Source organism: Triticum aestivum, chromosome 3B (genome assembly GCF_018294505.1).
Source record: "Triticum aestivum cultivar Chinese Spring chromosome 3B, IWGSC CS RefSeq v2.1, whole genome shotgun sequence".
NCBI classification, from domain to species: Eukaryota; Viridiplantae; Streptophyta; class Magnoliopsida; order Poales; family Poaceae; genus Triticum; species Triticum aestivum.
The window spans coordinates 773,261,883-773,271,621 of NC_057801.1; the positions used below are offsets into that span (position 1 = coordinate 773,261,883).

At 40.5% G+C, this 9,739-nt stretch overlaps 2 long non-coding RNA genes across 3 annotated transcripts; one reads left to right on the forward strand and one right to left on the reverse strand.

Moving 5' to 3' along the window:
• Positions 1-534, reverse strand: LOC123066505 (uncharacterized). 2 transcript variants are annotated; one of them, XR_006431356.1, is made up of 2 exons: positions 364-534; positions 1-276 (listed from the first exon to the last, which is right to left on the reverse strand). It is a non-coding gene; the product is annotated as an uncharacterized lncRNA (long non-coding RNA). The 2 variants fall into 2 exon arrangements; XR_006431355.1 differs by having other exon boundaries at positions 1-282.
• A 1,139-nt stretch (positions 535-1,673) lies between these two features.
• LOC123066506 (uncharacterized) lies at positions 1,674-8,438 on the forward strand. The gene is made up of 7 exons (XR_006431357.1): positions 1,674-1,858; positions 2,194-2,295; positions 2,927-4,660; positions 4,751-4,814; positions 6,256-6,411; positions 6,605-6,999; positions 8,272-8,438. It is a non-coding gene; the product is annotated as an uncharacterized lncRNA (long non-coding RNA).
• Positions 8,439-9,739: the final 1,301 nt, after the last annotated feature.

A 9,739-nucleotide genomic window follows, 5' to 3' on the forward strand; every position in this document is an offset into this window, starting at 1 on the left:
TACGTCGAAACAGACCAGTGAATTCAAACACACGATGCTTCCCATGGTGGCATACATGCACGATAACCACAACTGTTACACCATTACGACTTAGTGGATCCATCTTATTTGTCCGTCACCTTAGTGGTATGCTTCCTGTTTGTCCTTCACCTTAGTGGATGCTTCGTGGTGGAGTTTTGAGCAGGTTTTCGCGCGACGGCGGGAGGCGGGGCGGAAGGCGCACCGGGAGCAGGGCCTTCTCTTCTGCGGCAGCTGGAGCGCTGCCACCGCATCCTCCTGTTCCTAGCAGATATATAGATATCACGGCCGGGGCAAGCGTCATGTACGAGCTGGTGCACAAAACTAAGTAGCAACAATACTCACCTGTTCCTGCAGATACGATGTTTGATTCGCCAGTGGATGCACAACGGACAGGCACCGGAGCGACCGATGGCACACGCCCTGCCGAGGCGCGAGGGCAGGTGAAGCCGACGACTCCAAGCAGTATGATCATGGCGCAGATGAGAGCTTTGGGAGCAGCCATGGTTCCTTCCTTGTTTCGTGGGTGGAATCTCAGCTAGCTGTTTGACGAACGCATTTATACACCCATGACGGATCGATCGGAGCACCTCAACGTGGGTGTCCACATCCGAAGATTAATTCCCGGCCGACTGTCAAATGATTCAGCATTGTGATCTGTTGGCCGGCGTGCGTGTGTCTGCCTGATACCATGCAAGAGTACTACCCGTCGCTTTAAAATCTTGAGATATGGTATAGCTAAGCGTAGAGACAGATCGGGTAAACCATCCTTTAAAACTCCTACTCCTAGTAGATTTGTGAATTAAAGGTCACACAAGTAGTGTTAGTTAAACTCCTAGTACTTCTAGTAGTAGTGTTAGTTAAAGGTCACTTAAGGCTACCACTAATAGTGTTAGTTAAAGGTCACACTAATAGCAGTACGTGATCCCCTAAAAACAGTACTACCTCCGTCTCGGTGAATAAGTCATTCGCGTAGTTCTAGGTCGACGATTTAACTATCTAAATATGTATTATGTGTGACAAAAAATATATATTTAGAAACTACATTCGTGTAGAAATCTAGTGATATACTTTTCATGACATATAACACATATTTAACTGCTCAAATCGATGACCTAGAACTACGCGAATGACTTATTCACCTAGACGGAGGTAGTACTACGTGAGGTGACGCTGGAATCAACGGCCTCGAGTTCACTGCGGTAAGCGAGTGAGCAGCACGAGGGTGTTACGTATCAGGTCCTCCACGCGGAATCAAGCAAACTACTCCCTCCCTCAGTCCCATAATGTAAAATGTTTTTGTAAGCTAAGTTTGTTTATAAAAACGTCTTATATTGTGGGACGGAGGGAGTAGTTTTTACGAGTGCTTGTAATTAGTGAAAACCTAGGCGTCCGAGGGAGCACTAGATATGCATGATGTGCCTTTAGATAATCGAAAGAAAATGACGTTGGTGATCCTATATTTATGGCGATCCAATGTGAACTGGAGTAGTCGAGAACCACTGCATGTTGCTATTAATCGTTGTTTATTGGCCATACCTAGTGATAGACAGGTGCATGCAGGTTGGCTGGTTCCATGGAAGAAAATTTCGCTCGCAATAATTTAGACGCGCCTTCGTCGGGCTGCCTTAGATTCCCGCACGGAGGGAGTAGGGTTTTCCATGATTCGCCATCTCAGTTATTTCGCTTGTGCCTTCCTCGCCCTCTCCCGTTCTTTCCTCCTGTTCAATCAATATTTCCAATGAAGCTCGGGCGTGGAATTGCGATGGAAACCGGCTTGAATACCGCGGGAGGAAAGTAGGACAACTTCGATCTCAAAAAATTCGGACGCCATGAGACGGTAATGAAATTTCTTCCTTTGTGTTGCTTGCCTAGTTTAATATAGGCCGTTTTCATTTCAGATAAATTAGGTCTTCCAGGTAGCCTCAAGTCGAATTCAAATGAGTGAAAAAAATGTCAGTTTGGTGAATCACGCGATATTTTCGTTTTTTACTCGCAGATTATGGCATTGTGGCTTTTCAGACAGTGAGTGGAATTGATATGCCATTAACTAGCACATTTGTCGATTAAAAGCATAATAATACCAAGTACTTCGTAGGGATTTCATAGAAAAAAGGGCTTTGTTACATTCAAACGTTGAATTCAAATAATAGGAACGATACAAATTTCTTACAGATCTGTCTATGAGTTGAAGAAAATTGGGAGGTGGACATGCAGGTACTATATATTGGGTGTGTTCGGTGCGACGGGAAACAAGATCACTGACGCTTGAAACAGGTCACTACTATTTGGGTTTATAATTGAAAGTATTCTCTAGGAAATAGTTCAGATTCTTCAGCTGGTCTTATACTACTCCCTCCATTCCTAAATATTTGTCTTTTTACAGATTTCAAATGAATTACCACATACTGATGTATATAGAAATATTTTAGAGTGTATATTCACTCATTTTGCTCCGTATGTAGTCACTTATTGAAATCTCTAGAAAGACAAATATTTAGAAACGAAGGGAGTATGTTAAAACTGCTCTTATAGACTTATACTATGCTTACCACGGTCAATTGGTTTCAGATGCATATTTCATATGATTCGGCTGTATTGTTTGGCCATGATTGTATAGTAAAAATGTAAGTCCTAGCAATTGGGCTATTGACATCATGAAATCTTCAGTATATTTTTTAGTAAAGCTTGCAGGGGTAAAGCTTGCCTCATATAATCCTTCCACAGATGTCCAGAACCCACCTGATGTGGGAGCTTCTAACATTGTGTCTAGGCTTATGAAATACGTTTCCTAGTTACCTTAGATAATTTTGTTAATCTTTCTATATATCAGACTGTAATTCTTACTACTTGTTTTTAGTAATATTGATCTAACTATATTTATTTACCTCTCTCCGCTTCCTGCTAGCTATCGTCAATTAATGTGACATTCTTGGGTAACTAAAATGACGGCTCAAGGTGACATGAGTAGAGCAGAAACTCTGAACATCGACGAGTTGGAGAATTTGATGGCAAGGAAGCTAACTTATTATAGATCAATTTACAAAGATCACAACCAGCGAAGAAAATTGTGCATAATTTTCCGAGTTCCGAAACATATTAAGCAAGTTGACAAGTTATCTTACGAACCAAAAGTTATGTCCATAGGTCCTTATTACCATGGAAATTTTCCCTGCAGTTTATGGAGAAAGTAAAATGGAACTGCTTAGATTATGTTCTCAAACAGAACAGCGGAAAAAAGTTAGAGGCCTATCTAACAATTATGGAGAGTCTTGAGAAGCAGGCAAGGAGTTGTTATTCTGAGGAAGTTTCTCTGGAAAGTGACATGTTCCTGCGAATGCTCCTGCTTGAAGGATGCTTTGTACTTGTTTATCTTGGTGGCACGAACGGCTTAAATTGGTGCGTTAATGAACAGAATGCAAGTGGTAGTAATTATCAGGGGGGAGAACCACTTCAATACACAATAGCACAACCAGAGGAGATTACCGAGCATGCATCAAATAAGGGAACAAGTACTGAAAGTATGAGATTGATTACTGGGACATCATCCGATTTATGTTCAGCAGAAGGTGTGGAACTTGAGCATATTAGTACAGGTGAACAATGCTACGATCAGAAGGATCCTGACCAACCCAAATGTGACCCAATTTCTGAATGGCATCACGCCCATGCCTTTCGCGACCTACTTCTTGTTGAGAACCAATTACCATTTTCCATTGTGAAGAGAATATATGGGTTACTTGTTGGAGAAGATGTTGTAGATCTACTTGCTGAAAAGGTCCGTAAATATTTAGAACTCAATATTCAGAAGTACACGACAGTTGCTCGTAATTTTGATGGGAAAACAGACTTCCACCACTTGCTCCATTTGTGTCATATGTACTTCCGACCTCAACAAAGGATTCAACCAGAGCAAAATTTTCAAATTAGAAACCGATGGTTGCGTCCTCTCACAACTTTGTGGCACACATATTACAAAAGAAGTTATTTTGAAGAGTTGTCTATCAATCAGCAGGCAGCATCTCATATAAGTTCTTGTCAGACACTGAATCGATGGTGATGAGCGGAACAGTATCATGAAGCTGGAATTGAGTTTAAGAGCAAAGAGCACAACAAACATAACCCGCCTTCTCTTCTGGACATAACTTTTGACAAGGGTGAGGTGGAAATTCCATGCTTGCTTATTGATGAAAATACCATTTGCCTCTTCAGGAACTTGGTTGCATTTGAGCAAACATGCTCGCAGCTTGGAAATGATGTCACTTCCTATATCACTTTTATTACCCAGCTTGTTAGTACACCCTGTGATGTTGCACTGCTTGCTCGCAAAGGAATAATCCTGCACCACATGCGTACCGATGAAGAAGTGTCAACTCTTTTCAGTAAGCTGGGTAAGAATGTGGACTTTGATCAGAATGGTGTGCACTATCTTAAATCCGTTTGCCGTATGATGGAAGAGTATTATCGGAATCGCGTAAACAGATGGATGGCCTGGTTGTGGCATAACCATCTCAAAACTCCATTGTTGGTTTTAGCGGTAGTAGTAGCAGCAATCGTTCTTCTCTGCACCATTATCCAATCATTGTTATCCTTGCTTGCGTATTTGGATCAGACAACGGGTACTAATTAGGCAACTAGCTAGGTGGGCACTTGTTTCCCAACCCGTCAGAAGACAGTCTACTTCTGGTTATCTTAATAGAAGATTAATTGTTTCTATGTTTTCCGTCGACAGGTTCCACACAATTTGTAAACATTGGGTTGGACACCAACGTACTCCTTAAGGCATAAAAACAGTGGTGCGCATACCCTCATTGGAAGTCATTTGTTAGTGCCGCATCGAGTTTTTTATTTGCCATACAGTAACAAATTTTTTTGCATATCATACTTATGTAGGAGAGCTATATCTATATTCATTAATATAGAAAGAGTTCTACAAACCCCATAAGTAAGGCACAACCGAATAAAAAGAAAGCACAATGTGCTAAGGAACATGAAAAGACCCAAGGACTGCTACCACCAAGAAACTTCATGCGGGTGGCCATCCATGACCTAATAAACGCCCTTCTCACCGGGCCACGACGAAGGAACCCTAGTTGTATTTTCTTCGCCACAGATACGTTTCCTGGTATTTTCTCACGAAACTTCACACGGGAGTAGATTGGGTATCCAGGTTCTATATCCCAAAATTCTAGGTTTTTTAATTTTTCTATGTCTTTTTTGAATTTAATATTTATATAGGGGTGTGGAGCACCCGAAGCTCCTGAGTATTTTCTGGTCATGTTCCTGAAATCCAATTTGTCTCTTAGGAGCGCATGCTCCTGCGCGACAAAAATGTTTTTCCAAATGTCACAAAATCTGAAAAAATTAGATGTGTTAATACTCACATCCAAATGGAACCTGCAAAATTTTAGGCGGAAAACATTCAAATTTTGACTTGTGCAAACAAAAGTAGATTATCAAATGTTGCCTTCAAATGTTACACCTATTTTTTGTTATTTTTCACCGACGAAGCACTGCCATCCTGTTTCACATGAAAATTATCAAGCATGATTGGTACACTAGCATGAGCATGTACAAAAAAATTGAATTTTTTTTAAAAAATACAATTTATTTGGAATTTACTGTTCATTTGGGATATGCTCCGGACAACCAAAACAACTCTCCCACTTTGGGGGGCGGGGAGAGAGAGAGAGAGAGAGAGAGAGAGAGAGAGAGAGAGAGAGAGAGAGAGAGAGAGAGAGAGGTAGTTTTGGTTTTAATAACCGCCTCTGGTAGGAGTATTACAATGGCTTCATCCTGTTCGCTCACAACCGTCTGTTGGCCGCTGCTAATGCTCGTTTTTCTATCATTGTCGTAGGCTTTGTCAGAATCTAGTTTAAGTAGCATGGATTTTTTGCGCTCAGTTTTGTGAATCACCTTGTGAAGGCACATAACCCCTTCTAGGATGTATCTACCTATGATGAAAACCCCTTGAGAGTGATCCACAATCGTAGCCTCTATAGGACCCAACCACATAGGGAAAACCTTGTACTCGCTGATTTGGTCTAGGACCGTTCCGGAGCTCGCACGTTGCCTCGTTATGATCCTACTACCTACGAAACTGGTCCATCGACGGACCTGTGGCAGGCCCCACGTAGATATGCGAATATATGTCCAGCCACATTAGCACAGGACGACGCAGGTCGATTTAGTTTTTTGCAAAGGCCCCTCTCAGTTTCAGTTGAATCTTTCCTGTAGGACACCCTGACGAACTGGGCACATGCCACGATGAATATTGGTGATGTTTTATTTTGATCATCGGCGATTAGCGATGCAATAGTGAGCATTGAGGGAGAGAGAAGGAGGCGATGGCTCCCCTCCGGTGGCACCACAAGGGTCCTGTATGCCAATATGGTGAGTTCTTTTCGGCTAATGCCTCTCCCCTGGCTGTTGTGAGTAGAGAAATTGTGCTTATTATTTCGAGCCTTTGCACTATCCTGGTCATAATTTTAGTTTAAGTTGGTACTGATTTGGCTAGTGTTTGGACGCAATCGTAGGTTTTTTGAATGGATGAAGTGAAAAGTAATATTTTTCCTTTGTTTCACAGAACTCGAGACTGACCACTTCACTATGGAGTTCATTCATGGGATAGGAGGCAATAGGTCCTACGTTAGTGGAAGGAAGGTTTGGTGTAATTGCAGTGAGGCTGACGTACATGTATGACCATGTTTAATGATTTATTTGAGACATTGGGTTTTGAAAGCGAGGGAAGTATTAACACATACTTGTTGCTACCTGCTATTAACATAATTGAGACTTTGGCTAAATCTTGGCATCATATGACCAGGAGAAGGAGGGCCTGGTACTTGTGGTTGAATCGTACCTGAGGTAGATCCATAGATGGGCACTGCTGGTGGAATCACACGTAGTGGAAGCAACTTACCAATTCTACAGGAAACATCGACGATGGAGCACATTTCAGGGTTCATCCAAAGATTAAGGGTATAATTGGACATGCAACATTTTGTAACTTCTAGTATCAACGTGGTGCCTCCTATGATGCCTCCAATCACTAAATATAAGATTACGTGAGATTTATTTATCAGAACAAACAAGATATAGAGTTTTATAATACCATTATGTTATATTAAAGTGCAAGAGAATATAAATGCAATATGCGATAAACGCATTTAGCTCCGTGGTCCTTAATTTTTGCAACAACATGACATATTGCACCCTTTGTTTGGGTTTATAGTGCCTAATACATATTTTCACATAAACTTTCATTGTGAGTAGGATCAAGAATATATGAGATGTATGGCATAAACATCTACTAATGGATACGATTTCAGACACAAATTTGTTGGTATACTTTCCAGAAAGATGACATAAAGGCAATATCAAAAAGAGATATACATGTTAATTACCTTCAGAGAGATACCAATGCATGATAAGTATCTAAGATTTGTTTGTCTTCTCTATAAATGCAAAATTCAACCGATGTTTAAGGTCCTTTTCTATGCAAGCACCAGCAACAATAAAATTAGCAAATATAGAGAATAATAAAAGTAGATGTGCGGCATTTGTTTGACCAAACAAGATATATACTATTTTCTATAATATTGCAAATTAATACCATTGCCTGAGAGAAATGAATGCAAGATCATTTCCTAATAGTTGATTGTAATTGTATACAAAAGCTTGCACTACATTTAGATAGTACCATTTCTATAAAAGAGTGTACGATGTTTTTGTAGAACCAGTAAGATGTAGCAACAATAATTTAGGAGGAATACATGAATGTGAGATCATTACCTATGAGGTTATGATGTGCAACACTTATTTGACCAAGCAAGATATATACGCTATTTTCTACAATAATGTGATATTAATACCATTACATGAGAAATAAATGGAAGATCATCGCCTAATATTTGGCATTTATTTGACCAAACAAGATATATATGCTGTTTTCTGTAATATTGTGATATTAATACCATTACATGAGAAATAAATGGAAGATCATCGCCTAATATTTGGCATTTATTTGACAAACAAGATATATATATGCTATTTCTATAATATCATGATATTAACACCATTGCATGAGAAATAAATGAAATATCATTGCATAATATTTGCCTAAGATGTGGTAGGACCAGCAAGATATGCCAACAATAATTTAGGAGAAATACTTGGATGCAAAATCATTGCATAAGATGTAATTGGGCCTCTCTAATATAAATAGCAGCGAATGAAAGAGTTTATTTGCAGGACCAGAACACACAAGAACATAAGAAGGGCGTTGGAATAGAAAAGAAGTAATCTCTTTGTTTTCATGGCACTCACCAAGAGCACTACAACACGATCGACGATTGTGTGCTCAATGGTTGTTGCTTTCGTGGTGCTTGCTATTATATGTTCTACCATGCCATCCTGCCATGCCCACACTGGTATGTAAGATATCTCCTTATTTCGATATGCATTTTCCAAATTCTTAAACTTGCTAATGCTTTTGTACACCCCTTTTGAAAAGTTTACACGAATGTTAGAATTGATTAGAAAAGGATATTCTCATGCATTCACGATTAACAAATTCTAACCACTATCTCCACCATAACAAATTCTAACCACCATCTCTTAATCTCCAGCTTTGATCTTCCTTTAAATTTGCAACCTTTTCTAAGGTAGTTTACAAAAGCAAACCTCAAGTAACCTATTGGTGTGCTTGTGTTGCAGGGTTGAAGGTCAAGGTCGGCGACCTGTATGTCCACAAGCTGTCCCATGGCTGTTCGCTGTGGGATGTTGATCGAGAGGTGAGGCCTCTTTGCCTGTTGATCAGGTGCAGGGCCTCCCGGTTATTCCTACTTTCTTGCAGTCAAAGGATGGGGTTCAATGAAACCAGAGCAAACTAAGGTGTATAGTTATTTCCCGTAAAAAAAAAGGTGTATGGTTATTTTAATTCCCTGTTCTTTCTTTTAGAAAAACACTTTTACTTCGGTACAACCCCCTGAACACATTAACGGAGGACATCTTTCCATACCCCTTTATAATAAAGGGTAGAATGATCTTTACGCATCCACGCCCATATACAGCCTATGTTAATTTTTTTTTGAGAATTATACAGATCATGTGTATGTACCGTTCATACACAGCCCGGCGTACATGAAAGATCAACTGGGCCGGCCCAGCAGCAAACAGTCTCTGTAGTAGTGAAATAGTGAGAAATCCAAAAATATTAGGATGCAGCCGGACACTCGAACAAACAACCTGCTGTTGTCATTCACACGGACCTAACGACTACAACAAGCTTGCCATATTGGTCAGTTTGCAGTGCGGCAATTTAAAGATCTTTCCTATTGGGCGGTTGTTTCCTTCCTTCTCTGCTCCTTTTTTTTTTTTGAACATCAGTACAGACACAAGCGCTCATATACACGCGCATACTCTCATCCTTATGAACGCACACATGCACACTCTATCCCTATGAGCACCTTTGAAAGACTGAGCCGGCATATCATCTTGAGATTTATGAAGTTACCGTAGGCGCCTCGTCGTCGACGGGAACGTCTCCTCCCACTGAATGCGCATCGCCGAAAATCCTAAAATAAATCACGGAATAACTGCGAGCACCAGGATTTGAACCCTGGTGGGCTGGGGATACCACAATCCCTCTAACCATCCAACCACAGGTTGGTTCGCTCCTTATTAACGGAAACTCAAAAGTGTACAGATTTCTCGACGT